Here is a 9410-nt window from a genome sequence, read left to right as displayed (position 1 = left end):
ACCCCACAGCCTCTGCACAGATCAGAGTGGAAGGGGGGGTCATCGGGCCACACTGACAAACCGAGGTCCGTGGAGCATCCAGAGGGATCCTGCCCAAGGGGGCCCTCGAAGACAAAGTCAAGGGGAGCTTGGGGAGGAGGAAGTGGGGTGCAGGAGGTGGAGACCCAGCTCCACCTCTAACTAACCTCACCACAGCCAGGTGTGGTCCTCCGAGCCACACACGGAAGAGAGCTGTGCGGGGCGCTCAGACTCCTCCACCCACAGCAGCGCCAGGGGGCTGCCGCTGCGGCTTTTATAGCCTGTCCCCCCACCACTCATTCCTGCTCTATATTTGGAAAGGGAATGACCGATGCCATGAGCAGAGGGCCAGCTCCCTTCCTCACGTTTTTTTTTGCTGTTGCCAAGGGTGAGGTATATATAGAAATGAGCAGGATCCATAACCATTCTCCAGCTGGAGAAAGCTGGAAGTTTGAGATGCCTTTCTCTGAACCTGGGGCCAGGGTGTCTTCACTCAGTGTGAGGGGTGGCCTCGCGGGGGTCCTGCCTAAACTCCATCCTGCAGGCGCCACGTGCTTGAAAATCAGGGTGCATTCTGGGGACAGAAATCTCGTCCTGTGGGGAAAAGGAGTGCAACTTGAGGACAGAAAGACGAAAATCCTCTTGGCACTTTGGGCAAGACTTTTGTCACAACACAGGGTTGTGACAGAATTGTGTGACTGTAAAACTTGTGCCAGGAACGACAACAATTATAATCCTCCTCCTCCTCCTTTCACTGCGTAACTTTCTGTCTCATTAGTGTCATTGTTAATTTAATCCTTTCTTAAGCGCCAGTAGGACCAACAAGTACATTAATTACAGGGAGCCACCCCGCCAGACAGTATCCACAGCAACAGCTGCTTGAGGACCTGTTGTTATTAAGATACATGACCGATTAGGAAAGGCCAGCTGCTGGCCAGGGTGGGGGTTAGGGGGTGGCATGCCTGCAGAGAAACGGGGGGATGGGAGGAGAGGGTCCAGCGAGCATGGCTCTTTCTAAATCAGGGTTGAAGGAACAAAGCCAGGAGACCAGAGGTATGGCTGAAGCTCGGCCCACTCCTGTCCGACTTTACATCTGCTTCTTTTCTCCCTACCTTTCCTGACAAGCCTTTGGGAGGGTGGCTGGTGGGCACCCCGTGGTCATTAACTGTCACCAGTTCCCCCTTGAGAGGAAGAGCTGCCCCCTCCCAACACACAGCGCTCGCGCAAGCGGAAGAGGTGCGGGCGGGGACGGGGCAGCAGGGCTGTGGACCCCAAGACACAGGGACATACATTAATCGCCCATTGTATGCTGGACCCAGTGCAGAGCACCTCAAGAGGGCACAAAAGGAAGGGAGACGCGGCCTTTACTCGCAACGGTTCCCAGGATAATGGTGAGCCGACCGTTTTTGAGATTCAGGTGATTTTAGGTCAAAGCACACTTGGTGAACTGCCTGCTCAGTGAGGGCCAGGCAGGCACGTGGCTGAAGGGCAAAAAAAAACAGGAAGCCTGCACCCCTCAGCCTGCCATGGGCTCATGGCGTGTGCACCCCACCTCCCTGCTCCAGCTGGGCTGAGACCCCCATCCCTAGAGACCCTCCTCATTCAAGAAGACAGCCCAAGGCTGCTCAAGGGTCCGTCTGTGTCTGAAACGGGGTGGTCCCCTTGAGGTCCCGTCCTGCCTGCCCAGTGACACATCAGAGTCCACATCTTTGTCCACTGGCCGGCCATCTCCTTGGGAGGCCTGGTCAGGACAGGTACAGGTCACCTGCGGAGCAGAGGTGTAAGCCAGCCCTGTGGGCTGAGGGACAGTGTGAGGGGCCCTGGCCACACCTCAGGCATTGGCAGAGCAGGGCGGCCTCAGGTAGGGGTGGTGCTGGTGGTCCCTCCCTGCCACCCGGAGCTGTGGTTGGGAGGGGTTCTGGGGCAGCAGACTTTTGCTGAGCAAAATTTGCAGTTTGCTCTTTACAGCTTCTTGTCACCAGTTTGCCTGTCTCTCTGTATGACCACTTCCACACCCAACTCTGGGAAACTGCAAGGATGTTTTCCATACAGTGTTTGAGTTCCTTGTAAAACAGTCCCAGGTCACATTAATTGAACCCAACTCTAGCTCTGAGATGCTCCTGGCCTCCTCCAGGTTTTGCAGGTCACATAGCCTGTCTTCCTCTCTGCATCACGCTCCTTCCTCACGCAGGCAGAGAGTGTTCAGCTCGGAGGTCTCACAGGTTGCTGGCTGGGCAAGCTGCTTTTGCTCAGGAGGAGCTGGGAGGCAGGAGGGGCAGAAGGACTGCCTGAGGGCACAGGAGGAGGCTCAGAGTCAGGCAGAGAGCCCTGCTCTCTGGAAACCCCAAGGATGGAGGTGACAACAAAACCGCGGCAGAGAGCACAGTTCTAAAACCAGGAGTCAGGGACTGAAAGGTACGGCCGTTTGGGGACTTCCCTGGTGATCCATGGGTTGGGGCTCTGTGCTTTCACTGCTGAGGGTGCAGGTACAATCCCTGGTCAGGGAACTAAGATCCTGCAAGCTGCACGGTGTGGCAAAAAGAAAAAAAGCACAGCCATTTGGAAACTTACCTGTTGGAGGAAAGAACTGCACAGATAGCAGCAGCCGCAGGCTGTGGAATTTTGGGCCGGGGTGTGAACCCCACAGCTCACCCTGATTCACTGTGTGATGGCGGGCATTGTGCCTAACTTTCCTGAGCCTCTGTTTTCTCATCTGTGATATGGGGCTGAGGGCTTTCCAGAGGCCTCAAGGTAAAGAATCTGCCTGCCTATGCAGGAGCCATTGGTTTGATCCCTGGGCTGGGAAGATCCCCTGGAGGAGGAAATGGCAACCCACTCTCTAATATTCTTGCCTGGAAAATTCCATGGACAGAGGAGCCTGATGTCCAGGGGGTCATAAAGAGTTGGACACGACTGAGCACAAAGATGGGGACAATACGGCTGCCTTGCAGACTGGTTATGTGCATCAATAGGTTAATAAAATGTCAGGCTCACCCAATGCTGTGTTTAGCACATTGTAGATTTTATGTTTTCTTTTCTATCTGAAGGTTTCCACGTGTCACACATGGTACTACTGGTTATCTTGGTGTTGTTGAGTAGATTCACATTAGATATGTTTTACTGAGGTGATCAGGGAGAAGGGACATGTGTGTGTGTTTTAAAAGATTTCCATCCAAAGAGGGATACATCTTAGAGAAGGAGCCTTGGGATGCTGAAACAGGCTGCTTTCAGGGCTAACTGGCCCTGCGGCTGGTGTGAAACCCTTCTCTGATCAGCGGGGGACAGATGGCATAGCAGTGTATTATTAGCCAACTTTATGGGAACAGGAGGAGGCCTTGTTCCTCCGGCCATCACCCAGCGAGAACCAACCCGCACAGCCTGGACCGAGCGCTGCGTCTGCTCCTGGGCGCGCTGGAAGAGCGTGCTGTGTGTCTCCAGGATGCAGGCAGCTCAGGAGGCGCTAACTGGAGAGCAGGCAGCTGAGTCCCCTCCCCAGATGTTGGCTTCCTTCTGAGTGGTTTTCCTCCACTCCTGTGTGATGTCTGCTCCACATGTGGACACGGGGCTCCTTGGGGTGGCCGTGGTCAGACTAGGAAGTCAGCCTCAGGAGCAGATGCCTCTGGAGTCAAGTGCCTTCTCCACATCCTGCTCGAGGTGGGTCAGGTGTCACTGGAAGCAGCGAAGTCGGTTATTCTGAGCTAAGACCCTTCCCCGCCCCTGAGGTGAAGGGCAGGGGTCCCGAACCGCTGTCCAGAGCCCCAGGTGGAAATTAAAGCTGAGAGGGCCCATAATACTCCTTTAATGCAATTCAGCAAACACCCACTTTCCCCACCTTTCCATTATGCACGAAGTCAAACACACGGAGAAGATGAAGCACGGTGCTGAACATCCAGGGTAACAGTGCGGCTGGATTGGATACCAAAGCCGTGCTACAAACCACCTCACTCACTACACGAGAGGAGTTCGGGGGATGGGTGGTTCTAGAATTATGACATGAGACAGAAGTTTGTGAAGTCCATCAGAGCAAACTTCTTGAAAATGTCAAACCTCTATCTGTAGGTGAAAGGATGCGCATGGCTGCTCCGACTCTTTGCGACCCCGTGGACTGGAGCCTATCCGGCTCCTCTGTGCATGGGATTCTCCAGGCAAGAACACTGGAGTGGAGTGCCACTTCCTCCTCCAGGGGGTCTTCCCGACTCAGGGGTCAAACCTGCGTCTCTTGCATTGGCAGATTCTTTACCACTTAGCCACCAACAGCTGCTGCTAAAAGGGGACCAGGTAAAGAGAGGATTCCATACACGCTGAAAGCCAGAGAAGACTAAAGATGAGAGTGAGAGAAGGTTTGAGAGACAGTCCCTGGCAAAGAAGAGATGAGCCCCGTACCCGAGGTGGGGCAGCCACAGCCGCTGTCAAGAGTCTGCATGTGATTCAGAAGATTGATGGGCCCTTGTGGTTGGCAGACTGGAGCAACATGATGGAAGCAGGGAAGAATGCTTTGAGAGGGACAGGAGAAGACAGGCATTCCAAGGGGAAGGAGGTTATAAAGAGAAGGCATGACCCAGGGCTTTGCCAGGGGATTTGGGGACAGAAACGAAGAGTAGCACACGTGGGTTGAACAATGCTATAGAGAAGGAGGCATGAAAACTAGTCCACCTGGTGCACAGGAGTGTGGAAAGTAAAGGTCAAAGGTCACCCGGAGGTCACCTCCGGAAGGAAATGGAGAACAAACAGCTCCATGATGATAGAGAACTTGGAAGAAAGGTGGTCAATCTGAGGCATGTTAGTTGATTAATTTAAGCCATAACCCTTAAATTGAAGGATAACACTGACTTTTCATTTAAAGTTATGTTGTGTTTTTCAAGAGAAAGGACCCAAATAAACAAAATAAGAAATGAAAGGGGAGAAATAACCAATCCTGCAGAAATACAAAGATGCCATAAGAGAATACAGTGAGTGAAGATATCCCCACAAACTTGACAACCTAGAAATGGATACAGTTCTAGAAATTTACAGCCTGCAAAGCTGAATCAAGAAGAAATTGAACAGACCCATCACTGGAGGGGAAACAGGATCTGTAATTTTAAAAACTCCCTGTGAAAACAACAAAACTCACTGCAAACAAAAGTCTAGGGCTGGGCAGCTTCACTGGGGAATTCCACCAAACATACAAAGAAGAATGTACATCCATCCTTCTCAAACTCTTCCAGAAGACTGAAGAGGAGGGAATATTCCCAAAGACATCCTATGAAGCTATTGTCTCCCTGATACAAAACCAGACAAAGACACCACCAGAAAAGAAAATTACAGGCCACTGTTTGATGAATAGAGATGGAAAAAATCCTCAACAAAATACTGACAAACCTAATTCCACAACACATAAGAAAAGTGATCATACACCAGGATTATCCTAGGGTCACAAGGATTCATCCTAGGGTCACAAGGATGGCTCAACATACACAAAAAAATGTGAACAAAAGAAAAGACAAAACCCACACGATCATCTCAATAGTTACAAAAAAAGCATTGGATGAAAATCAATGTCCATTCGTGATAAAAACCCTCACCAAAGTGGGTATAGAGGGAACATATCTCAATACAATAAAAACTTTTTATGACAAACCCACAGTCAACATAATACTCAATGATGAAAAGCTGAAAGTATTCCTGCTAAAATCTGGAACAGGACAAGAATTCTGACCACTTCTATTTAATATCATACTATAAGTCCTAGCTACAGCAGTTAGATAGGAAATAAAATGGATCCAAGTTGGAAGAGAAGAGGTATTATAATGCATATAATATTTGCATTATATGCAGATGACATGATAACTCTATATAGAAAACTCTGAAGATTCCACACAAAACTATTAGAACTGATAAATGAATTCAGCAAGGTAGCAAGATACAAGATTAACAGTCAGAAATCTGCTGCATTTCTTTATACCAGTAGTGAAATGCCAGAAAGAGAAAATGAGAAGACAGTCCCTTTTAAAATCACATAAAAAGACACCTAGGAATAAACCTGACCAAGGAGGTGAAAGACATTTACACTGAGAATAAAACATTGATAAAGGAAATGGAAGATGACTCAAAGAAATGGAAAGATATTTCATGCTCTTGCATTGGAAGAACTAATACTGTTAAAATGGCCATACTACCCAAAGCAATCTATGGATTTAATACCATCCCTCTCAAATTACCCATGACATTTTTCACAGAACTAGAACAAATAGTCCTAAAGTTTATATGGAACCACAAAAGACCCAGAATTGCCAAGGCGATCCTGAGAAAAAAAGAAGAAACCAGGAAGCATAGCTCTCCCAGACTTCAGATGATACTTCAAAGCTACAGTAATCAACACAGCATGATACTAGCAAAACCAGACACTTACATCAATGGAACAGAATAGAGAGCTCAGAAGTTAACCCACACACTTAGGGGCAATCTTCAACAAAGGAGGCAAGAATACATAATGGAGAAAAGACAGTCTCTTTAGCAAGTGATGCTGGGAAAGCTGGACAGCCACATATAAATTGAAGAAGGTAGAACACTCCCTCACACCATACACAAAAATAAACTCAAAATGGCTTAAAGACTTAAATATAAGACATGACACCATAAAACTCCTGGAAGAGAATATAGGCAAAACATTCTGACATAAATTGTAGCAGTGTTTTCTTAGGTCAATTTCCCAAGGCAAAATAAATAAAAGCAAAAATAAACACATGGGACCTAATCAGATTTATAAGCTTTTGCACAGCAAAGGAGATCATAAACAAAAAGACAACCTACCGAATGAGAGAAAACACTTGCAAACAAGACAATTGACAAGAGCTTAGGTTATAAAATATACAAACAGCTCATACAGCTCAATATCAAAAAGTCCCAAATTACCTAGTCAAAAAACAGACAGAACACCTAAACAGACATTTCTCCAAAGAAGACACGCAGATGGCCAACAGGCACATAAAAAGATGTTCAACACCACTCATTACTAGAGAAATGCAAATCAGAATTCCAGTGAGGCGTCACCTCACACTGGTCAGAATGGCCATCATCAAAAAGTCTACAAATAACAAACGTTGGAGAGGGGGTGGCAAAAAGAGAACCCTACTACACTGTTAGTAGGAAAGTAAACTGGCGCAGCCAATGTGGAGAGCAATATGGAGGGCCCTCAAAAACCTGAAAACAGAGCTACCATAGGATCCACCAGTCCGGCTCCTAGACATGTACCTGGACAAAACTGGAATTCAGAAAGATATGCTCCCCAGTGTTCACAGCAGTGCTATTTATAGTAGCCAAGACATGGAAGCAACCTAAGTGTCCACTGACAGACAGATGGATAAGGAAGATGCAGTACATTATGCACAATGGATTAGTAGCCATACAAAAGAACGAAACAGTGACACTTGCAGCAAAACGGATGGACATAGAGATTAGTAAGTGAAGTAAGTTAGACAAAGACAAATATCATATAATATCACTCACATGTGGCATCTAAAAAAAAATGATACCAATGAATTTATTTACAAAACAGAAAAAGACTCGTATACGTAGAAAACAAACCTATGGTTATCAGTGGAGAGGGGTGGGAGAGGAATAATTTAGGAGTTTAGGATTAATAGATACACACCACTCTAAATAAACAACAAGGACCTACTGTATAGCACGGGGAACAATATTCAGTATCACAGTATCCAGTATCTGGTACTAACCTATAATGGAAAAGAATCTGAAAAATATGTGTATATGTGTATATATATCTGAATCACTTTGCTGTACATCTGAAACTAACGACATTCTAAATCAGCTATACCTCAAAAAATAAAAAATAGAGTTGTGCTTCTCAAATTTGGCTGTACCTTAGAATCATACAAGGAACTGTTGAAAAAAAAATAAATTTTGCATAACCAATTGGAAGATATGACCTACTATGGAAGAAAGGACTCCTTTAGCAGCAAATAAGATAAAATACTAAAGAACAAATTTATGAAGATATGGGAAAAACCTTAAAATAATACAAAAAGACAAATGTGTAGGTTTTCCTTGCTATTGGATAGGATGATTCAATATCATAAAGATTCTAGTTATATCCAAATTAATATATGAATTTAATGCAATCTCAATAAAAAATACCAACTTTTTTTCTGGAGCTATATAGCTAATTCTAAATTTCATGCATACAAAGTAAAGAAAACGAAAACCCGGAAAACGGAAAAGTAAAAGGCAGGACATCTTATCAGATATTAAAACATACATGATAAAGTCTACATAATGCAGAAGGTTGTACTGATGCTTGAAGAGACAGACTGACTAAAGGAATATACTAGAAAGGCCTCTTACTGAAGAGGCCTAAATACATTTGGAAATTTGATTCAGGATGAAGGGGGCATCTCAAGTCATCAGAGCAAAGATAGATTCCTTAATAAGTGGCAGAGTGACAACTGGATGGCCATTTGGAAAAAGATAAATTTGGATCCATACCTCATACCACACACATACCACATATTAAACAACGAGTGTATCACACCCAAGTGTAAAGAAATGAAATGAGTACCGAAAGAAAGCATGGGTGAATTCCTTCCCAATTTTGGGGTGGGAGAGGCCAACTCTGACTCAAAATTCAGAGCTATTAAAAAAAAAAGAAAAAGACAACATCATAGCAAGGAACAAGAACTCCATGGCAAAAAAAAAAAAGAAAAAGTAACAAAGGACAAATTGGGAGAAAATATTTGCAATTTGCATCACAAAGAGCCAATGTCTTTAATATATAAATAATTTTTAAAAGCTAAGAAAAGGATTTTTTTAAAAACCTTCATATGGAAATAAGTGGCAAGTAAACAAGTAGAAAATTCACACAAAAACATATACAGGTGGTCTTTAAACGTGTGAAAAAATGCTCATCATTATTTCAAGAGAAAAGCATATTAAAACCACAATTTCTCACTAATTAGAATGGAACGAATCCAAATGCTGCGCAAAACATTCTGTTGGCAAGCTGTGATAAAACACACACTCTCATAATTTTCTAGTGGGTAAAAAATTGCATAGCAACTGCTGTGGAGGGGAATTTAGGGAAAAAGAAAAAACACCTAAATATGCAGTTTCCCTTTGACTTATCAAACCACTTCTAGGAATCAGCTCCTAAGATGTACATCCACAAATACTAAAACACTGCAAGTGCTGGGCTATCTACTGTGGCACGATTACAGCAAAAGGTGAAAAGTAGCCCCAATATCCATCAGCAGAAAGCTTATTGAACACATTATGCTCTATCCCCATGGTAGAATATGTGGCTTTATGGAGAGGCAGCCATGAAAAAGAAGCACTTGCCTGGTGGTCCAGGGGTTAAGAATCCACCTGCCAATGCAGGGGACACGGGTTCAATGTCT

General features: G+C 45.3%; 1 protein-coding gene across 1 annotated transcript in view; it reads right to left on the bottom strand.

Annotated features, from left to right (window-relative positions):
- The window catches only part of MYH3 (myosin, heavy chain 3, skeletal muscle, embryonic), a 21353-nt gene extending 21098 nt beyond the window's left edge, over positions 1–255 (bottom strand). The window contains exon 1 of the mRNA XM_010843006.1: positions 186–255. The gene's annotated coding sequence lies outside the window, so the exon portion shown is untranslated. The remainder of the gene's footprint in view (positions 1–185) is intronic.
- Between the last annotated feature and the right edge of the window lie 9155 nt (positions 256–9410).

Source organism: Bison bison, unplaced genomic scaffold (assembly GCF_000754665.1).
Source record: "Bison bison bison isolate TAMUID 2011002044 unplaced genomic scaffold, Bison_UMD1.0 scf7180017864180, whole genome shotgun sequence".
Taxonomy (NCBI): domain Eukaryota; kingdom Metazoa; phylum Chordata; class Mammalia; order Artiodactyla; family Bovidae; genus Bison; species Bison bison.
Note: the sequence above shows the minus strand (reverse complement) of the source record. Positions and strands in the feature narration are given on the sequence as shown.